The sequence below is a fragment of the Drosophila willistoni genome (genome assembly GCF_018902025.1).
Source record: "Drosophila willistoni isolate 14030-0811.24 chromosome XR unlocalized genomic scaffold, UCI_dwil_1.1 Seg143, whole genome shotgun sequence".
NCBI lineage: Eukaryota > Metazoa > Arthropoda > Insecta > Diptera > Drosophilidae > Drosophila > Drosophila willistoni.
Genome location: NW_025814056.1, coordinates 8,113,164 through 8,135,519, shown reverse-complemented (window position 1 = coordinate 8,135,519; position 22,356 = coordinate 8,113,164). Strand labels below are relative to the sequence as shown.

At 36.4% G+C, this 22,356-nt stretch overlaps 1 protein-coding gene across 2 annotated transcripts in view; it reads right to left on the bottom strand.

Annotated features, from left to right (window-relative positions):
• LOC6645381 (talin-2) overlaps positions 1-12,304 on the bottom strand; it is a 34,030-nt gene extending 21,726 nt beyond the window's left edge. The window contains exon 1 of one of the 2 annotated variants that reach the window (XM_023177547.2): positions 12,214-12,304. The gene's annotated coding sequence lies outside the window, so the exon portion shown is untranslated. The remainder of the gene's footprint in view (positions 1-12,213) is intronic. The other variant, XM_002068270.4, reaches the window with a different exon arrangement.
• Between the last annotated feature and the right edge of the window lie 10,052 nt (positions 12,305-22,356).

The window sequence follows — 22,356 nt, the reverse complement described above, 5'->3', positions numbered from 1 at the left end:
TTTTTCCTGTTTTCATTTTCCATATTAGCAATGCGCGACCTCATCGAGGGTCGGCGGTCGATTGGCGGGTGCCGGGTGAAGGCAGACGTTACTCAGTAGTCGGAGGAGTTAGGGAGAAGACACAGATGCTGACTTGAAGCTGATGCTGCCTGCACATATATGGCTATATGCTTGGCATTGCGGTTAATGCCACCAAAGCAGCCGTAACAACCGATATGTAAGTATATATAGAAGTTGTCTGAAGAATGCTGCACCAGACTTTTCCATTAGCGCGCGTTCACACACACGTAAGCACACACGCACACACACACACACACACACAACAAACATTGCATTACTTCGAATGGAGTTTTGTTTATAAAAAATCAATCAACACCCAAAAGGCCCAAAACTGTAAAAGGAGTGTAGAGAGTGGAGTGGAGTGGCACAGAGTAGAGATCTATGCAAGAATGCGGCTGCTGTTGACCATTAAACAAGCTACCCAACACAGCAAACAAAAGAGAACAACAAAAATTTGCAAGATACACGCAAAAGGAGTCGGTCGGGTCGGAGGCCCCCCTAGGCGACACTTATTAAGCTTTGTCCCATGCCATGTTTCCGCCCACATATCTCAGTTACAGGTGCATGTGGCATCTAGGGCGGAGGCAGCCACCCTCATCCTCATCGTCACCCTCACCCAATTCATTGACAAGACAAAAGAGCGGCCTGCTTTTTGGCTTATTGTTTATTGCGTGGGTGCCCCCAATTGGAGCCCGATCTTTACGTTCATGTCTGCCACCTGAAAGCGAAAAGGCATTTGCAGTGGGCGTTGGACAAGTTTCTTGCTTAGTAGGTCGGCTGGTTGGCTGATTGTATGTTGTAGGCTGATTGTGTGAGAGGCGAGAGTCTCTTTCATGTTGTTCATTCGCGAAGCAAGAGCAATCAAAAATTACAAAACGATAGCGTCACGTAGTTATATCGAACGCAATCTGAGACCTTGGCACGATTCTGATGTGGGAACAGATGTCTGGATTAGGTGCACAGCACGTTCTAGATATCTATATAAATATACATACATACATACATATGTATGTAGGTATATTTAGTAGGTAAAATTTGGAAATCAATTTCAAGAGGATTGTCTAGTTATCGATTGATTGTTGCAATCAGTTAACACAAAAACAAAACAAAACATTTAATAATAACTGTGACATAATCTGATCATGATCATGGCCAAAAATATTCCAATAATCATTACATCATTCGGTGCTTTTACAACTACAGTGAAAAGAATAAACATGTGTACACAGTAGCTAAGCAAATTTTTTTGACTACAATTACTAAAACCGATCAAGATCTACTTATCTAATCTGACAGGATACTCATGTTTCGTAGGCTCTAACATGATATCCCTTTATATATACATTGTATATGAAAACTAATATAACAAACACACATGCTCAATGGGCAATAAATCACAAAATATAAAATTGAAAAAAAGGAAAAAAACAAAAAAAAAGAAGCTGTTCAACGTCAAATGTGTTGAAAAATTCACAATGCGTAAAAGTTTTTCCTTTCGACTATAAAGGCGCGCACAGATTTTAATTAAACCAAAACAACAGGCAGCCCCAATATACATATGTATAGACCATACAAATATATACCTAAATATACATACATTCAGATATGTATATCCACAATATCTATATGCATTAGCTGCGCGTATATGAAAGCTAAAAATATACAGCATTAATGCGAGAACTTTTCAAGGTAAACAAAGCATAATTTTTGAAGTGTAACTCGCTGCTAGGCAATGATCCTATGGATTTTTTCGAAAAACCGAACCAAATCAAAATCAATGAAAGGAGAAAACAAAAGTGTGAGGAAATAAAGCCCAACCCCCGCTCAACTAATCTTCTGTACATATATATTATATGAATGCTTGCATATAGTATATATATTATCCATCTCACCCTCTCTGTCTTGCTTTTCATGTGTGCCACACAATTTTCACGGCACACTGAAAATAGAACACAGCCACAAGATCAGAAGCCATCGCCACCAGCATCATCATCATCACCACCACCAGCACCACCTACCTATCTTCTATTGAAAGCTAAATGCCGGCAAAGTCAACGTCAAAAAGGTGCCGTGAATCTGAATATCTGAATGAGGAGGACTTTTTTTTGTTGTTGTTCTTGTTCTTATTTGTTTTTGATCATGGGGGCAATCTTGTACGCCAACCCTACACCCCCCCTCCCCCATTCCACCCACAACAAAAATACAAAAACAACAATATAAATGTTCATTTAGTTGGCTAGCTGCCCCAACCGCATCTGATGCGGGAGCTTTGCTCATTGCTGATGCTAATACCCCGATTCTCAAGGGGAGGGGTGAGGGTGATGGTGATGGTGAGGGTAGGGGGTGGCATTCATTAATTTGATTTGCTTTGCTTTTTGCAAAACCAAATGACTCATCGCTGAATTTTTAGACATTTCTGCTGTATTTAGCTTAGAGGTTCAAACAGATGGCCAACAGTCAGCGGCAGCCCCCCAAAAAGAGGCTGCCCAATTGGAGAGGGCGAAAATTGTATCTACACTACAAACAACTGATGATGATTATTAGTGTTGCGCCTGAGTAACGATTCATGGCAATTCTTTTTTACAATTGATGTCAGCGGAAATTTGTCAAAAAAAGAAACACACATAAAAAATTGAATGGTCCATAAACAGAGAGAGAGAGAGAGAGAGAAACACACACAAATGATGTTTGACAAATGTGTCACGTTGGATCTTTGTTGGGTTTGTGCTGTTTTTTTTCTTCTGTTTTTGTTAATTTGTCCAGGTTGAATAACAAGTGTAATTATGTATTCATATGGAACAAGAGTAACTACATTAATTTGGCATTTTGTTGTTGTTGTAGTTTCCATTGAAAGCTACTACGAAATAACACTAGAGAGGAAAAATAGAACAAAAAACGATCCAAATACAAATTATGTGAATGTAAAATGTATCTATATACATATACCACATAAATATAAGACAACTTTCAATTCATTTGCATTTTGTAAGCCAAAGTTGATAGGACTCTTTTTTTTCTAAAGTTTCTGCTGAACTTTGCGTCTATCAAGTAGTTGTGAAAATAATTTTTATATGTATGTTTCACCATTTTCATGAGGCAGGGTATTTGCAAAAGTCCGGTATTCTGACTTCAAGTTAAGTAGATACAAGTTAAGCAAAATTTTCCCATAAATCAAGCATGTTTATTTTACGATTTTGGCAAATTATATATATTTGTTTTCATAGGCATTAACACCTTTTATAAACAACAGTCACGTTCTTGCGTTTCCTTGCATACAACGATGGGGCCGATCTGAGGGCGTTCAACTCGAACTAAATGATCGGTCATAAACATTTGCTTGTGCCTTCTTCGGTAAGCCACATTGTGATAAAAACGTTTCTTAAAAATGCAAAAAAAAAAAAGAAAAAAGAAATGCCAAAGTGGAGCAGCAGTCAACAGATAAATAAGACAAACGCTTAAGTAAATATAAACAGTGACCGGAGAGAAGATACAGGATAGGAGGAGTGCATTGCTGGCCAGGAGTGCCCACTCCCAGCATCAGCATCAGCAGCAGCAGCAGCAACTCGGCTGGGGGTCAATAAGAGCCAACCCATTCGAACTTTGCAATTTGACTTGTGGGTGTGGAAATCTGGTGCAGATAACCCCACAGTTGTAATTTGAGTAAACAAGACGTTGTCGTCGCCAAAGAGACTTTGTCTCGCCTCAGATCTCTGTCTCTCTTTCTGTTGCTCGTCTGGCAAACAATGGGCCACAAATTTTTGTATCACTATCAGCATCAACAACAACAACAAGAACAACAATGAGCAGTCCAATGATGGCAAAATCCAGATAAAAGATGCATTAAAAGTAACAAAATACACAATAAATAAACAACAAACATTAAGAAAGAGAGAGAGAGCGAGAGTGAGAGAGAGAGGAAAAGAAAGAAAAGCAAACAAACAAATCAAATCGAATGAATCGACACAAAGTGACGTCAAGAGAAGGGCGCAAAATCACGGCTGGATGGGCTCTATATCTGAATGAATGAACTGTTGGGTGGGTGAGTGGGTGGTTGGTTAGTTGCCTAGTTGATTCATTCGCATGGCCTATAATTTTCAATTAGCTCAACCTCAAGGTGGTTACCAACAAAAGAGAGGGGTTGAGTGAGAGTACATACATATATCATAATGTGGCCAAATTATATCAACCTTAGCAAAGAGATGATAAGCATCGACAAAGCTAATTAAAACCCTTTGAAGGCACGCGTGTCTCACAAAGCCTGGCGGCTGTAATTAGCTTCTCTTAACAAATTAATGCTTATCAATCATCAATGAATCTTATCAGTAAGTAAGCAGTTCGATAAATATTCTCAATTTTGAAGAATGCCCAGGTCTAAGATTGAAGAGATTCCATATGGAAATGCCAACTAACAATAATAAGCTTACAGAAAGAAATTGTTAAACATGTGCAAACTAATCAAAATTGTAGAGATTGTTCGGTATTAGCATATAAACTATGTACATATGCATGCAGGAACCCTTCGACTTCCTTCCGTTTTATTTTGCTTTGGTGTTTTTCCTTTTATTGTGTGTTCTTTTCTTTTTATTTTTCTTGGTTCACTCTACATAAAAGACATTGCCAGGCAATTTTATGATTGGATGCCAAGCTCCCATTCCCAGCAGCAGCAGCCCACTTAAGACCTCCTTCTGCCTTCCGTTGTCAATCGTAGACAGCAAAAAATTAGGCTCCCGCCAGTCGGGCTCCAATGGATTTTCGCACAAGTGAGTGCCAAAAGAGACAAATACATATTCATATACGAAATACATATAGAGACATACACACATACATATGTATGTAAGGCATCCCTCCCAATTGCAGCTATCAAGATTGAAAAGGGGAGAGTACTTGAATGCCATTGCATCCACATACGTATATATATAAATACATTTATATATACATATATAGTTATAAAGACACAAAGCTGTTCCATTGATTAAGGGTGCCCCTCCCCAAAATAAAAAATATATATACAACAAATTGTCTGACAAGGCCAGGAAATACATAATATAGCAATAAACTGCCAGTGGACACGCCAATCTTAGATTGGATAATCAACTTAGCAAAGGGTTTTTTTCTTCTTCTTTTCCCTTTTTTTTGTTTTTTTTCGTTTGCTAATATATTTTTAACATCAAGGCTTATGGTAATGGACGGGCGGTGGTTAGCGGGAAGGTGAGAAAAGAATTCATTTGAAATATCTTTAGTTTGCTCATGAGAAACAAGGAAATTGGTTGACAAACTGAACAACTGACAGGGTGATGAAGTGGCTATCTGCGTGTGTTATGGCCACCTCAACCTAACTCGCTCCCTCCCTCCCACAGACACATACAAACATACATATATCTATCTATCTATGTATGTATACATATCTATCTCTATCTCCTCGCCAAAATCAACTAACCGAATGACGACTGACGTAATCAAGCAGGGATTTACGACACTCAGAGTAGTCGAAACCGAAACCAAAAAAATAAAACCCAGCCCACATTTCTGACACAGATAAAAAGGCGGCAAAAAAATATACAACAACAACAACTAAATAAATAAAATACAATCACAAATAAATTTTAAAATAAATTAAATGCACTGTCCTTATTCCATCAGTAGTCACTCAATGTAATATAAAAATTGGAAATTAATTTTTGCATAAATCTTGGCCTTTCAATATGGTGACAATGACAACGTCAGCAGCAGCAGCAGCAGCAACAACAACAACAACAACATTAACAACTTCCATTCTATATTTAGAATCGGATGCACATTTACGTAGACATATATATGTATGTATATGAATAATATTCTTTATCAGCGGTATGCAAATAGTAGTAAACAAGGGTTCCTTAAGCAGCTGCTCCCCTGCGTTCACTTAGGCTCGGAGCAGAGCAGAGCACACCAGAGAGAAGATGAGTCAACCACAAAATGATGAGTAAAAGAAAAAAACAAAAACAAATAAAGGGAATGCGAATCAAAAAGGAAATGCCTGAAATTCCAATGCAGTTGGTCGCCCACTTTCCTGCGCTTTAAATATTAGCAGAGGAGAGGGCGGATGGGGCTCTTTAAAATTACTAAAAACATTCGCAATCGCTTTGGTTGTCTTTCATTCTCATTGACTTGCTGCCACCTCTCCTCCACTTGAAAGTTCCGCGTAATTAAGAAACACATTTCCAAAAACAATAAACTATGCCCATTATATGGTCAAAAGTATATCAAACAACAACAAATACAAAAAAAAAAAAAAATAAAAGGCATAACATTTTCGAATGTTTAGTTACCTATTCTAAATTGTGACATTGGTCAAAGTGAAATATCATCAATACATCAAACAAGAATAAAAAGTGAATAACTAAAATGTCTAATGATTAACAACTTGTTTACTTATAGTACTTAATTACTCTAGAAAAACTCTGTCTAAATATATTGAATTGATTTTTATATACTTGGAATATACTTTAAGCCAGATTCTGACCCCTTCTCATTTTTGTTTTCGCACGCTATTGAGGGAATTGAAATTGAGACGGATTCTTTGAAATAATTCTAAAATAAAAGGTGTACATATCATCATGCTTATCAGTTCTTATAGGAAAACAACTGTTACTCAATTTTCATTTTTATCAGAAATTTGATTTACTATTGAAGAAGCACAGGCCTGAATAATCATTGTGAAATACGTGTGTCCATATACCCGTTTAAGCTATAGGGTATAGGCTACAGGTAAGTAACTCGAAATATTTAGTAGATATATTGTATGTGAACAACTATGTATAGGCTATAGGCTTGAGTTTTATTTTTCTTTTATATGTATATATATGTATGTACTTACATACATATATATTTGTTGTTGTTGTTTTTGGTTTACTTAGCATTTTACGTTGCTTGTTTTTCAGTTTGTACGGTGCAAAAGAAAAACATGTGTGCGGCAGCAGTTTGAAAGCGGCATAAAACCTACATACATACAGATGTATGTACATAACATGCATGCATCTGTATCTTTATCTACATATACATATATGAATTTATATATGTATATATATAAATGTATCTACAATATTCAAGTATGTATCTATAAAGCAATGAAAATGCTGAGGCGTTAAAAAAATAGAGCGCACAGTTGTTATTTTTATATTTTTAATTGTTATTACTCTGTTTGCCCCTTTATTGTTGTTGTTGCTACTGTTGCTTGTGTGTGCATTTGGAGCATTGAATTTTGATATTGTACCCCCAGAGCAGAGTAAAAAACACTACAAAACAATTTCTTGCTTAATTTGTTTTAATTGAGCTTGAAACATGAGGCAAGCATTTGATCAAGTCCCTGCACTTGCCTTGGTCCGCACCAGCAACAATTGGGCTAATACGATAAAGAAAAGTAACATCCAACATAAAAAAATCTGGATAAATAAATAAATTGAATTTCAATAGCCACATCAATTCTATCCTACCTGTCTTACGTAACGAGTTGGTTGGAAGAAAGAAATCTAAACTTTTTGAATATTTACAGAAACTCAAAACCCAATAGATTTGAAAATTTCCCCAACTGACATTTCAAGATATACATATATACATATGTATGTATGTAGTTTATATGAAGATCGGTGGAACCCAAATCAAGTGCCAAAGATAACCAACAGACACCCGAAACAGTTTTTCAATTATGCAACTGACATTTCTCATTAAGAGACCATACAAAACTTAATTAAAGAAAAAAAAATATACATATATATATGTATATGTATACAAATTGCCATGCAAAAATCTCAGTAACTTTTGATCTCTCTTTCGAAAGTTGCTCTGGCCAACAGAGCCCCCGATAGCAGCCCCAAACAACATTGTTGATTCGCGTTTCTGTCCATCAAGTGCAAAACCCAATTAACAAATACAGCTCAATTAATCAAATTTGCAAAAAAAAATAAATAAAAGAATTTGCAGTATAATAAAAATAATACTGTTAATGTTAATAAAAGAAACATATACATATGTAGTTGTAGAGTTTCCTCCCACTCCTCTTAATAAAATGGAAAATGCAGTTGCAAGCAAAACGCGTTATAAGCCAATTTGAAACATGTCCAAAATGGGTGCCCCGGTACTGCCCACAAATGATTCAAGTGACCGAGTTACAAATCAGTTTTGAATGAATTTTGAATGAATCGTTGTTGTGGTTGTTGTTTGTTGTTGTTTGTTGTTGTTTGTTGTATCGAAAATGAATGTGCACGCAGCACTCACTTGGAGCGGATGCAAAACGTCCACACGTCCGTCCACATGTCCACAATCCATATAATATACAAGAAAATACAAAAACAAAATACAAAAAAAACACAAATACTCGTATTTTTGTGCCCACACACGCATATACAGAGAATCGGAGAATGGAGCAGCATGGAGTGAAAATGAGCTTGGATTTCTTTATGTGGTCTCGTGGTCGTAGTCGTGGTCGAGGCATACCAAAAATGAAACACGCTAATAAGGTCAAAAGCTTGCTGAAGTGACATGAGCCACAGAGCGCGGGGTACAGCGGGGGAGTGTGCCAGTGGAGGGAGGGTGTATAGAAAGAATAACAATAACAACAAGAAATTTAAACGAGCATTGACATTTTCAGATAATGGTTAAAAAAAAAAAAAAACAAACCGAAACGCCCACAAAATGGAGCGCCAGTGAAATTTGCCCCAAACAACAATCGAAACAAATGATCGACGATGGAAGTGAGAAATTGAAATACAAATAAAATGAAATATATTAACATACACCCAAAAAAACATGGAGAAAAAACAGCAGCAGATTGAGAATTGCCTAGACAACCTTGAGATACTCTCTCCTTCTCTCTTTCTCTTAATCAACAAATTGTAAGATGAAGAAATTTGTATAGAATTCACTTCCTTATTAAATTATCTATCATGCAAATTCTTTAAATGATTTCCCAATTAGGTAAAGATATTTTGCTGAATATTAAGTGAGTAAGTTGGGGAAAAGAAGGGGGAGTATATATGGAATATATTTACTAAATGATAGCTCTGATAGCTGTATCTGAAAGGCATTCCATTTGCTTTCAAGCTATTCCAAATATGCAATTGTGATGTAGACATTTTGGATGAAACCTGTTGACTACCGTTGACGATGGAGATATCAATTGAATCTATCGTACCATTAGAGATAAACCCCAACAGCTTTTGAACGTAAAACGTAGATAGACAACAAATCCAAGTGTTAAGTAGAAAATACAAGATTTTAAACAGCCAAGGCAGCTGGTCTGACTAGGCAAACAAGAAATATAGAATGAAATATACTACATAGGTATAAAAAAAATAAATGTATGTATGTTGGTGGCTATGATGTGATGTGATGTATGTATGTATGTACATAGCTAGCGTAAAGTCAGGGGCAGACAACAACATAGTCGTTCGTCGTCTCTCAGCAGACGTCGTCGACTGCGGCAGAGCGATGAGGTAATATTTGCTGTTTGTTTTTTTTTTTCTTCTTAAAAACGAACAAACACACATTCCAAAAAGGTTTTTTTATATGTACATATATATCATTTTGTTTTTTCGATTTGAAACGATGCGCAGACGCCGAGCACTCTTGAGACTGAAACTCATTGAATGTTTGCCTAATTACAGAATTGGTTTTACTTATTTATGGCATATATTTCGGTTGTTTGCTCTTCTTATGGGTAAAAATAACGCCATATGTCACGCACTAATACACGGAATCATGTTCCTATATGTATATACATGTTGCTTCTTTGTATTGGTAGAATGAACAATCAGTCCGAGAGAATTGGCGATAACTGCTGACTGCTGCACTTGGCTAATACCTTTTTTTTAAATATTTTTTTTGTTTTGCTTTTCACTCAATATTTGAACTTGAACACATACATATAGAACGTAAAAAAAAACAAAATATGATAAATTCAATTAGATACGCAAAGTGTATATATATATTTTATTTATATATATATATGTGTGTGGGATATATACTCTATATATACGCTGTATTGCGATATCGGCCACGGCACACACACACACTAATCAAACGAAACGAATTGACACCGACGACGGGTAAAACTCAACTGAGGAGCTTGCGCCGAACGCTAGCGGCTCAGAGCGGGAGCCTCGCCATTGAGAGAATTCGATAAAGAGCGCAAGAGACAGAGAGAGAGAGGGAGAGAGAATTTGGGGAGAGAGCGCCACCTGCTCTCTCTCGCTCTCAGTGCTTGGCGATCGCGGCATCCAAAATGTAAACAAAACAAATTGTGGATGTGAAAATGGACCCCTTTTTCCCCTCTTTTATTTTTTCTTGGCAGTGGGTGCCGCCAGCCGCCTTCTCCTTCCACCTGCCCTTCGTGCTCCTTGCGATGACGACGATGACTAATTTCTTTCTACTTGATTATTACACTATGCAACAAGTCATCATCAATGGGGGGGCCTGTTTACAAATGATCTTAATGCTGGAATAAGGATGAATCAGTGATTTATTTCAAATAAAGTTCCAATGACTACTCTACAAAAGGAAAGTATGAGTAGTTTCGGGTTGGATTCGTTTTCAAAACTAATTCTCTTAAATTTTTATGATAAGATTGATAATTATGACGCAAACAATTTGCTAATGTGTGTATTATGTAAAGACGATTTTTGAAGCTTTGGCTAATAATGTAAATTAGTAATATTGTTGAAAAACTTGTTGAATGGTGTTAAATGGTCTTTGTCTCACTTTTTTTCTTGCTCTTGTATTCTCTGTAACACTCTCTCTCTCTCTCTCACTCAATTGTTTATGGTGATGATGATGTTGGCCAAGAAGAGGAAACGACAAAGTGGAAGTGGAAGTCTTGTATTAGTCACTTTGAAATTACTTGGAATCAAAGATTAGTGTGTAAAAATTCAATTGATTGACAGAAATGTTTTCTATTTTAAGTATCTCTATGTCTCGGATTTTTGTGTGTGTAAACAAATAAATGAAGCAAAACGAGTTTGAACGACGCCCCTTTGTTTTCAATTATGCTCAATTATTGACACAATCATTAGGCAATTGAGGCACATTGGGAGTGGGTACTGGGACTGGGACTGGGGTTGGGACTAAGACTGCCGGGACGGAAGACTACGACTTCAACTGCGACTGTGAGTTGGAATTAAAAAGTGAAATCTCTTAAGCAGCGGGAAGCCTGCACGAGTTGGGTATCTTGAGGGTTGAGGATTTGGCTATTGGTTTTCTGGTTTAAGTTTGGCAAAGCAAATTCAAGTTAATTATGAAATTAAAGGCAATTCGCAAGCTGTTAGCGGATTTCTTATACGTGTATATACGCGGGGTTCTCTTATCGTCTTAACTGCGTACTTAATGGAACTGGAATCATATTGGTATGTATCACTCCTCCACTCCTCTGCGCCCTCTTTTGCCTCTCTGGCCATGCAGTTTAATCACTCTGGCACTAACGCGATAAAGAAGTCAACGCCAGAGTTGATAATGTGGACACCACACAAACAAACATACACACACACATGCATACATACATACACTTCAAGGCGCAGCCGGAGTCTCCTCCAAATGCCTCCAACTGTTGTGGTGGCCAGGGCGTTAATTGAATTATATTTCGTTTCGTTTCTTTTCATTCTTGCTTGCTTGCTGCTAGCTTTCAACCACCGAAGAACTGGGGCGTGTTGCAAGGCAGGTTCATGTTAGCGAAATAAAGTTGCATTTAATTAGCATAAAATGTACGCAAAGCACAAGCGAAACACACACACACACACACACACACTAACTCATTTACGCACGCACACATGCTTAGATGCGGGCGTAGGCGTCGTCCCCCTGGCTCTGTCCTTGCTCTATTGGTTTTCCCCCAGCTGTCATACGGAAAAAAATTGAAGCGGCCCGCTCCTGGAATGACGCGGAATTTGCGTGACCATGACAACAACAAGAAGAAGGGCTACCGCCGCCGCCTTTGGAGCACCAGCACTGGGGTGGTGAGGAGATGATGGTCGGGCAAAGAGGTTGCGGGTGGCCAGGCCAACAACAAAACTCAGAAGTGAGCCACAGCTGAATTTACTTTTGCATTTTTTGTCACTCACAGCACAGTTATATGTAGTTTTTCAACTTTGGCCTAAGCCGGACTACACTTAATTGTTGATAACTTACATAATTATATCAAACAGGACTAAAATTTGTAAACAGTTTAAAAAAAAAAAAATAATAATAAAAAACTTTATAATTTCTTGTCAGTGTGACCGTTACCGAAGCGTCCGCGGTGTTGGGAAACATCCATTTCTTTAATTCAGTGTTGAAAAATGGCGCCAAATTTACAAAATGCATTTTCTCGCAAAAGGGTCACACTTGATGTGGGAGCGCCAACTTTATTATTTGAATAACATTTTGATTTTCAATGTTTGGTAATTCCGACATCTTAAAGATGCTGACAATTTGTTTTGCCAAATCTCATACTCAAACAAAACATAGAGTGTGATTAATGGATGGCCAAGGATTATAAGCGCGCCTCCCAACCCCAACCCATTCCATATTAAAACGATTTGATAAATTTGTCTGCCTTTCCTGCTTTTGTACGATCATCATTTCCGGCATGGTTTTGATTCTGTCTTTGAGAGCTAGCCAAGTGTACCGGGCATAAGTTACAACAACCCCAAACAACGATGGCAATCTTGTGCCAAAAACAAAAACTAGCGGGGGGAAAAAAAATACATGGTAATAGAAAATCATAAAATAAAAAGAAAATTCATGACGAAAACTGAAACTCAGCGGACCGCATATAGCGCCCAAAATTGTAGTCTCAGGGATTTGACTAAGCGCTTAGCGCTGTTGTTGTTTTTGGGGTTGCTCAGCGAAATAAAAATAAATTTAATGTTCCTGTTTTTGCCAGGGTTTTTTCTTCTTTTTTTTTCATTGCCTTCGCTTTCCTTTTTCATTCAATTCATATGGATGTAACTATATATATGTACATACATATATGTATATGCGTAATTTATGCTGGCAAATATCTCGAGCATAAACAGGAAACAAGCGTCGTCCACGCTCCCAGGCCAGGACAGGCCGGGACAGGCCAGCCCAGCAGCTCAAGTGAAAGTCAAGTTTGAAGACGCGCAAATTCAATTAATTTCAATCGAACGCCTGTCGTTTTGCCCATCAGGCATTGATGCCCATCGAAGATGTTACAAATAGATATATAGATACATTGATATACATACATGTACTATGTATGTAGAAGTTGCACACCCCCCAAAAGCATCTATAAATCTCAGCAAGCGGGACATGCATGCGTTCTGTTATGACTGGCTGCAGGCCAAACCCATCGATATGTGTCCTGACTCCTGCTGCGTCATTGCTTTAGTTCCGGTTGAATTTCTGGCATAGCGGCTCGAAAAGATTTATGTCACTTTGTTGGGCCAACAGAACAAAACCAATGCCGAAATCCCTAAATCCAAAATCCTTTCACGCACAAGAGTGACCCACTTGGGACTTGAAACTGGCTGAAAAGGCTGACCAGCAGCAGTAAACACTAATTGAGCGATCTTCCGGTTAAGCTAATGGGTTAAAAGAACCCATTTTATCAACCAAAAATGTTCAAGGGGTGTTCTTGTGCTTGCCAAAGATTTATTACCATCTAATTGGTTGGGAAATGCAATTTCTGGTTTATTTAATTATCCCATGGTCAGATAGTTTCAAGCTGAACCGAATAGAACCGACGAAGACTAATAAAATACACGAAAAGTTATAATTATAATAAATATCAAATTTTATGGCATATGAGAAAAATTATGCCTAAAATGTGAGAAAAAGAAAACACTAATGATAAGAGCGAGATTTGATTACAAAAAGAATCCGGTTGATGGAATTATTTTCAATTGCTTTAGTTTTTTATCAGTAAGTAATTGAAACTGTCGCGTTGGAAAACTAAATAGAATTCTTGACATAAAAGACTATATTTTATGTATTATAAATAACAATTTAAAATTTAAGTGAACATAAATTGCATTCTATTCATATATTCTTAAGTCTGAAACTTAAAAAAAATTCAGAATTTCTACTGAAAACACAAATTAGACAATTGGAAGCAAAGACAAAGAAAGAAATTTTATAGAAAAATGTTGCGTCTTGATTTCAATGGCCATGAAACTAATTTATTTTAACTTTAACTTTAATTTAATAATAGACCTTCACAATTTTTGTTCAGGACAGCCTAAAAATAGTGAGAATAGTCGCTCCAAGGAAACATCTTTTTGGCTTTCATTTGAACTGCTCAAATCTCAGCCAATATTAGTTTTTGTATATGTATTTCATAATTATTTTTAAAAATTTAGCTTTTAGACTAGAACACCCTCTTCAGGACTTCTTTGAATTCCCTTAGAAATATTGTGAAAGGCCTACAAAGATCATAATTCTTTGAAAAACTCCACACGGTTTCACCTATTCGCAGTTCAAGCCACTTCAGATGGGACTATAAACTCAACTTATGAGTGTAATTAAATGAAGAGTAATTCTGGGAGTGTTTTCTCAGAGCTCTGCTTCAGTTATTTACTATCTATAAAAAATTCTGAACAAATTCATGGTACTCAAAAACTCATTTGCATCTACTTGTACTTTTGTATGAAAAGAACAGAAAAAAAAAGGAAAATTATATTGAAAACAATAAAAATTTATGAAAACCCATTAAAGTGAAGCTGGAAAAACAAGCAAATGACAACAAATTACTGGCAGACGTTAACCTCTTCGAGTCATCCAACTCAAACACTCTCTTACCCCTTAAAATATGATGATATCAGAGCGAAAGGGAAGGTTTTTCTGGCCACAAATTATTTTTATAGCTGAACGCAATCCCAGGCACGAGTGCTAGTTCTAGAGCGCCGAGTTATGCACATTATTATTATTATTATTATGTGCCCGCAATCCTAAAGCCTAAGCCCAGCCAAGTGCCTGGATAGACGTCTGGGTCGTAAAAAGACGAAAGTGAAGTGAACTGAACAAAAAACCAAAAAACTGGACTTATGCAGTGTCACTTGCCTGTCGTCTGGCGGACTCATGGTCATGGAAGAGAACAAAATTTTAATTGATGACAATTTCATTAAAAATTTCCACTTGTTCGTTTTTGGAGTTGGAGTAGAATGAGAACAGAGCGGCAATCCTGAAAATCTACATCCTGGCATCCTGGGGCAATAAAAAAGGCAAACAAGCAGCAGCGCGTGGGCGATGATGAAGATGAGGTTGATGCGGCATGGCCGAGTCAGAGTCAGAGTCAGGATCAGAATCCGAATCAGAATCAGAGTTAGAGGCGGGCAATAAGAGTGAACGAAGCGTGAAGGATGCAAAAAGTTAATCGCTCAGGCGGACGCGTTGACTCTTTTGTATCTGGACAGATGTGTTAATGTTCTGCAACTTTGTGCAGGGGTATTTTTTATGGCTCTAACCCAGGGTATGCGGGCTGGCTAAAGGGCCGTCATAGGACATACATGGGATCTGTTTGCATTTGTGTAAGGTTTCTCTCTCTCTGTCCCTCTGTCTCGCCTGGCAATAAGTAAATTGCGTAAATTTATAGCTTCGTAAATTGTTTAATGACTGAACCATCTATTTATCCAGGATATGGCATGCACTGACATGGCCTAATGGGTGTTGAGGTTGTGCGTATTCCGGGAAAGGGAATATTGCAACAGGCGGCGTCAAGTGGAAAAAAGGTGACGGGAAAACTAAACCAGGGTTAAATATTTATTGGATCCTTTATGGGAAAGTTATTTAGCTACAAAGGATGAGTTATGGCAAAGTTTATGGATAATATATAAGCAGACAAATTAAATGTAGTCTTGACTGATCCAAAAAACATAATCTAATATATTAGTTTTAAGTCCTCAAAATGCCACAGACGACAGCTAGAACATTACTCCATTAAACTTCTTTCAGCTTCTTTCAACTCGTTTGAATAAAACTAGATATGTTCTATTAATAGTTTTAGGCAGTGACTGATCTAGGAAGCAATTCGAAAATAAAATTAAGTTCAATCATCAGTACACTTTGGCAACGTCTTTAGCATTTCGATGGACCGCACCATTAAACAAGGCTAAAACTAGTTGAGAATCACAGCTAAGTGAAGCGCTAAAAGCTAGGTAACGATTAGAATTACAAAAATAAATAAAAAATAAATTTCAATAGATATCTCTTTGCCTGTATATTTCTATGCAAAACTTAGCACACAGTTTTTAGACTATTTTAAATTAATTTTTTATTAAAGATCTGTACGCATCAGATTACCTTATATTATATAGCTGACATGGGAGAAATCGGTTAACACCTTGTTAACAAATTTATATTATATAGCTGACATGGGAGAAATCGGTTAACACCTTGTTAACAAATTTTGTATGTTTTAAAACTCCTTACAAATCCACCACTGATCAAGAAAATATATGCTATAGAAATTGTAACCAAAAGTCCATTAGTCTTAAGCCTATTTAGTTGTGGTTATAGAAAGAAGAATTCTTTTTCACATTTTCACTTTTGGAGAATTAAAACTCAATAGTTCAAGTGATGAATTCTTTGTATTTTTTCTTAATTTAAGTAAATTAAAGATTAAAACATTTAAGGAGCAATTAAGAAAGCATTAAAGATGTTAACATCTCGAAAACGCCCAAGAGATACAAAACATTACTAATATATTTTATATGTAGTTCAGAAACATTCATCTCAAAGGAGGTGGGACGAAAAAAAACTCATTTTTATGGAGGGGGGTTGGGGTTTGACTTGTTGTTGTAGTTTCCAATTCGCTGACTTGTCGCACCCAGTCAGGAATGGCCTCAACGATAAACGTCGCTGATAGCGCAACATTTATCAGCGGGCAGGAAAAACAGGAACAAGGACAGGGAAAGACAGGGTCAGGGACTGAGACTGAGACTGGGGGAAAACAACAACGACGACGACGACAACGACAAGACAAACTCAAGCTCAATTGAGTTTCAAATTGATGTCACCATTATCGGGAGCTGTCATCTAAATTGTTAGAGGAGGCGAGGCAAAGGCTAAGGGGAGAGAACATCATTTTGTATCGCAGACGTATGCGTATTTATTTTTAATTTTTTCATCATTTATCAGCAGGAGAGTTCGCCCCACCCGAAAAAGCAAAAAAAAAAAAAAAAAAAAAACACAACCAATTCCTCCTCCTCCTCCTCCTCCTACCCATACACCCATCTCGTCCACATCATTCTGGCCCATCTGAATCTAAATGCGAGTCCCGGGAACATTTTCACATGCCCGCAATTGCATATTTATGTAGATGCAATGTGCAATTTTAGTTTGCGCTTCGATTTAAGTGCTCATAAATAAAAATCCCGCAAAAGCCACCCCTAGGGATATGTATGTATTATGTATCTCTGGGATCAGGGGCAACAGGATCCCACCCCAGAAATGCGCCTGTCAAAAAGGCAACGGAAAGTTTGTAAACAAAACTAATGCCGACATGGGTGTTGATAAAGTTCTCCAACTCGCCATGGCCCATGACAGTTTTTCCGTTTATACCCCACCCCATCTCATCTCATCCCATTCCATTCCATCCCATCCTATGCCATCCCTCTCTTATTGAATTGCACTACACGCTTGATTGCCCGCTAAACGGATGTGAGAGCTGGAGCAGGAGCAGGGGCAGTGGCACTGGCACTGGCACTGGCACTAGCAGTGGCAGTCGCAGGAGCTGAATGGCAATTCGACTCGTGTATGACATGTGGATTCGTCATACCAAAAAGCGAAAAATATTATCCAGTATCGACTTTTGTTCTGGTTTTTCGCCAAAAATCACAAAAAGGGTGCGGTTCGATGCGTTGCCATTTCCCAGCCATTGCCAAGTGCCTTGAATTCACTAGCATTGTGACTTGTGTCTAATGGACTATCCTTTTGTAACATTTCACAGCCCGCAACCTAATGGCATGAGAAACTAAAGCAGTTGCACAAACATTTACCATCTGACAATTTTATTCTTATTTTTGCCAAAAGATGAACAATCTTGGCGAAAACGAAAAGTCCGACAAATCAATGCATTGCATTTTAAAATTAAGGACACATGTGATGAATCGAATAGATCCTGTTTTTAATTGCTTTCCATATGCACCAAGAATGACGAATCTGAATCATTAATTTTCCAAGTAGAGCCCAGTAGGAAGAAAAAAAGAAGAAGTTGCAGTTGATTTTACACGATCTTCTTGGACATTTGTCAAGAAATGTTTAGCCTTGAATTAATCTTTAAAACAAAACCTTTTTTAAACAGACGACATTAGTTAAATTAATATAAAATAGTATAATATTTTGTTATTTCACATTTGATTTTCTCTGTTTCTCAAAGGTAACAAAAATGGATCCTTCGAACAAACGAGGTGAAATATCTGAGCCTCATTTTTAACGGGCTAGGTTAAAAAGCTTATCATCAAGGTCAAAAGATCTTAAATGCCATCTTAAAAGCGAACTGACTAGTCGTCAAGAAGTCCAAACTTAACAAAAAGATAGTTTACAGGACCATATGGACCTTGGGCATACAGTTTTGGAGCATATACTCCAAACTAGTTATCCTGTGAAGACCATGAAAAGGCACAGCAATTCACTGGGTTTGCCTTTTGGTTAGACCTTTGCCAGACTGATGAGATGTCCTCAATAACCTGTCCAAGCTTGGCATGTTGATTGTTCTTAAACTATGCTAACAAGCTAAAATTTCATATGACCAAACAAAACACACACAACCAAAAAGGATATAATTTATTTTCTGATCCATAAATAGGCTTCTAGTGAATTTCCATCACAAATAGAAACTGTTAACAGACGTTAACCCGCTAATGGCTAAAATATCACTAATTGTAATTGTGTTTACCAGTTAAAGTACGCTTTTTTACATTAATCATTTTTGTTGGCTTTCGGATGGAGCAAATAATCGAATATTCCATTCACAAACTTTTACCAGTCTTCTTTTGATTGTTGTATTTGTGGCCTGGAGGATGCAATAGCTTCCATTTTTCGTTTTCTTTAAAATTTCCAGTGCAGCTGGTTCATAGCCAGATACCTCTTGAGAAATGATCTTGACAGCTCATGCGATCGGCCCCTTGGGCCCGAGCATAGGCCGTGACCAGAGGAATAGATGGCTCAAACGAATCGTCCACTATGCAGAGCTTGGCCTCCTTTGGACTGGGTGGTACTCCCACAGCTGCTCCAGCAGGAGACACATGCTTGAAGTGTGTGGCTGCCTGAACATTGGAAGCATGTTTCAATTTCTCAACAATGAAGAGTTTCACAGAGATTGATTAATCTAGGCGAGGCACTCACGACAGTCAATGGTATACAGCTTATGATTCGCCTTGGAAGTTTTCATTTAGTCAAATGATAAAAGCAGATGACCAGATTGACCAGTGGCAATCATATTAATTTTAAATAATATAAAACAATTATCTTTACTTAAGTATTCAGTAACCAAATACTGAGTGTCTTAAAATTGCATGTCAAGTGGGTGACTTCTTATCAGATGTCTAATCTCCATGCTGTTGTTCAGCAGCTATAAAAATAAAGTAAATTGATAAAAATATAGTATACAAAATACTGAATATTCTTAAAAAATTCTAACCTATTGTCGAAAGTTATTTCTTCTTTTAAATGAATTAAAATGTAAATTTTTGGTGACGTTAACTTGAGAGGTGTTCTTAGCTAATTCGGGCTTATTCTGACTGTATACTCAGTTCTTGGCCATAACATACTGATTTTGAAAATTTGGGGGATTTGTGATTGGAAAATAGGCACCCAAAAGTATACCATAGAAAGTTAAAAATTGTTTACCTACATTTTTAACAGATTTTAGAATTTCTGCTCAAGAAAAATAGCTTTTGTTTACAAACATTACTAATAAGCAATTTGAAAGATGCATAAGATTCCAAAATTTCTTTAAAATTTGGGTTAAATTTTACCCATTTTGGAACCATATCCAAAGTGTAAGATATTGTGCATTATAACAAGGAACAATTTTGTAAATTGCTTTTAATAATAATACTATAAAATATTGCATATCAGGTTATTTTGAATATTTCCAACCCATTTTTTTTTTTTTTCGAAATCCTAACGTGATGGACAAAAACTTAACACAGGGCTGTCATCAGCACCCCCAAATTACTATAAGAGACCTATTGAACTTAAAACACTTTTTCATGACCTCAAAAATGTCGGCCTGTGTTATCAAGTTATCTTTTCAAAAGAGCCAAAAAAACGTCAATGAACACCAAAATAATGCAATTAACTATGATGTTTTAATAGACCTCTAATTTAGTTGATTTTTCAGTATTTGCAAAGTGCATATCTTTATATTTAATTTAGAATAATGTCTTTTAATCTGCATTAAAATCTCGAGACCTAAATATTTGCCAATTTTGCAAAAATATCATTATGATTTTTTATTTAACGGGTTGAAACCAATTTTTTTAAATATCCAAGATTTTAGTTTTTCAATTTCTCATATTAAAATATACTTAATTTTGATTTAATTGATATTTATCATTTTGAAATTGATTAGAAACTTAGACTTACAGTCTAAGGAAAATAGGCGGAATCAGCAAAGATTATTTTAAAAATATTTCAAACATTTTGTGAATCTGTAAATTTGAAAATTTTGAAACGAGTTTTGAAACTTATACATCAGTTTACTTATTACGAAGTAATCTTAAAGTTTGTATTAGAACCTAAAAATTTAAATGATGTACACATCATAATTTTTTCACATCGAAATGAACTTTTTTTGGATATCCAATTCTTTAATGTCGTTTCAAAGTATACTTAGTTTCGATTTAATTGAAATGTAACTTTTTGAAATCGGTTAGAAATGGGCAAGAATACAGTCTCAAAAAACGGTAGATTGAAAATTAAAAAGCCATTATCTTAGGAAAACTGTAAATATGGAAATGGAAATTCATATCTTTCTTAACTTTCACAAAAGAAAGCTAATATTTAATAATGCCTCGCGCTGGCTTTGCTTCTTGTGCTTTAACACCGAATTACGATATTTGACAAAAATTTAATTTATTTAATTATTTAATACAAGGATCTACTTACTTTAAAACGGCGGAAGTTCGCCTGGCCCTTTGACTTTTGTTTTGGCATCCTTAACTAAAAGCCATACAAGAGGTAAGATGTTTGGGGAGCTTTTGCTTAACAATATCAAATTATCCAAGCCGATAAACACTGTCAAGTTTGCATATATTTCTAATGATAAATATAGTTTTCGGTGGGAAGTTCAATTTACTATCTTTTGCCGTTGAAAAGTCTTTAGAATTGATTATCGTCGTAAAACGAAACCAAGTTAGGTGAGTCGAGAAAAACATATTTTAAAAGTAAAGTAAAGTACAGTTTTTCATAGTTTGATTAGATCTACAATTTCTTTGTATAAGATTGTGGTAAATATTGTTCTGGAATCAATATAATTATGAAGTTTTCATAAAGTTATTGAAAGTAATATCTATAAATATATATTTTTGATCAAATTCAATGTTCATCTGTATATATATGTACATATATGCAATTGGTAAAGAGTCTTAAACAAATTGCATATTTAGTTAATCTCCTTAACAGTAATAAACTTGCTTCATCGAATTACACACCATATGACCAAGAAAATCTACCCGGATTCGTATTCGTATGACAGTTATGGAAATTTATGATTCATTATCATACATTTGGGCTAAGTTAACTCTTGGAGAGCTGCCTAAGTCATTGGCCATTGGCAATGTAATCCATTTGTTTGCGCAACATTTGTCAAGGATGTGTAGCAGAATGAGTACGGGAACGAGACCAAAAACAAGGATGTGTCAACATATCTACAGAGTCGACAAAGAGAGAGAGAGAGAGAGATAGTATCCACCCTGTGTTACATTGTAATAACTTTGACTTTGATTTTATTTCCCTTGTTATTTTTTTCGGTTCTGTTCTGTTCTGTTCGTCTCTTGTCGCAAATGTTTGGCAAATGTTGCAAAACTGTCGTCGCCGTCATCCGGGATTTATGAATTTCATTTACTAATGGATTGTGGTGAACGGGGCAAAAATTCCACAGATGTGTAAATATTTGCAATATGGATTTATTTAAGTTATCGGTGGGTTTTAAAGTATCGAGCAATTTAGAGCGCTTTTAATTGAACCAAATGATAATTAAATGGATTGCGAATTGTATTTAAACTCCATCCCTTATGTCAACAATTCCTTCAACCATTTAAAATGCAATCCCAAGTATATTTAAATAGTTAATATTTAAGATTGTTAAGCATTTAATTTGCATTC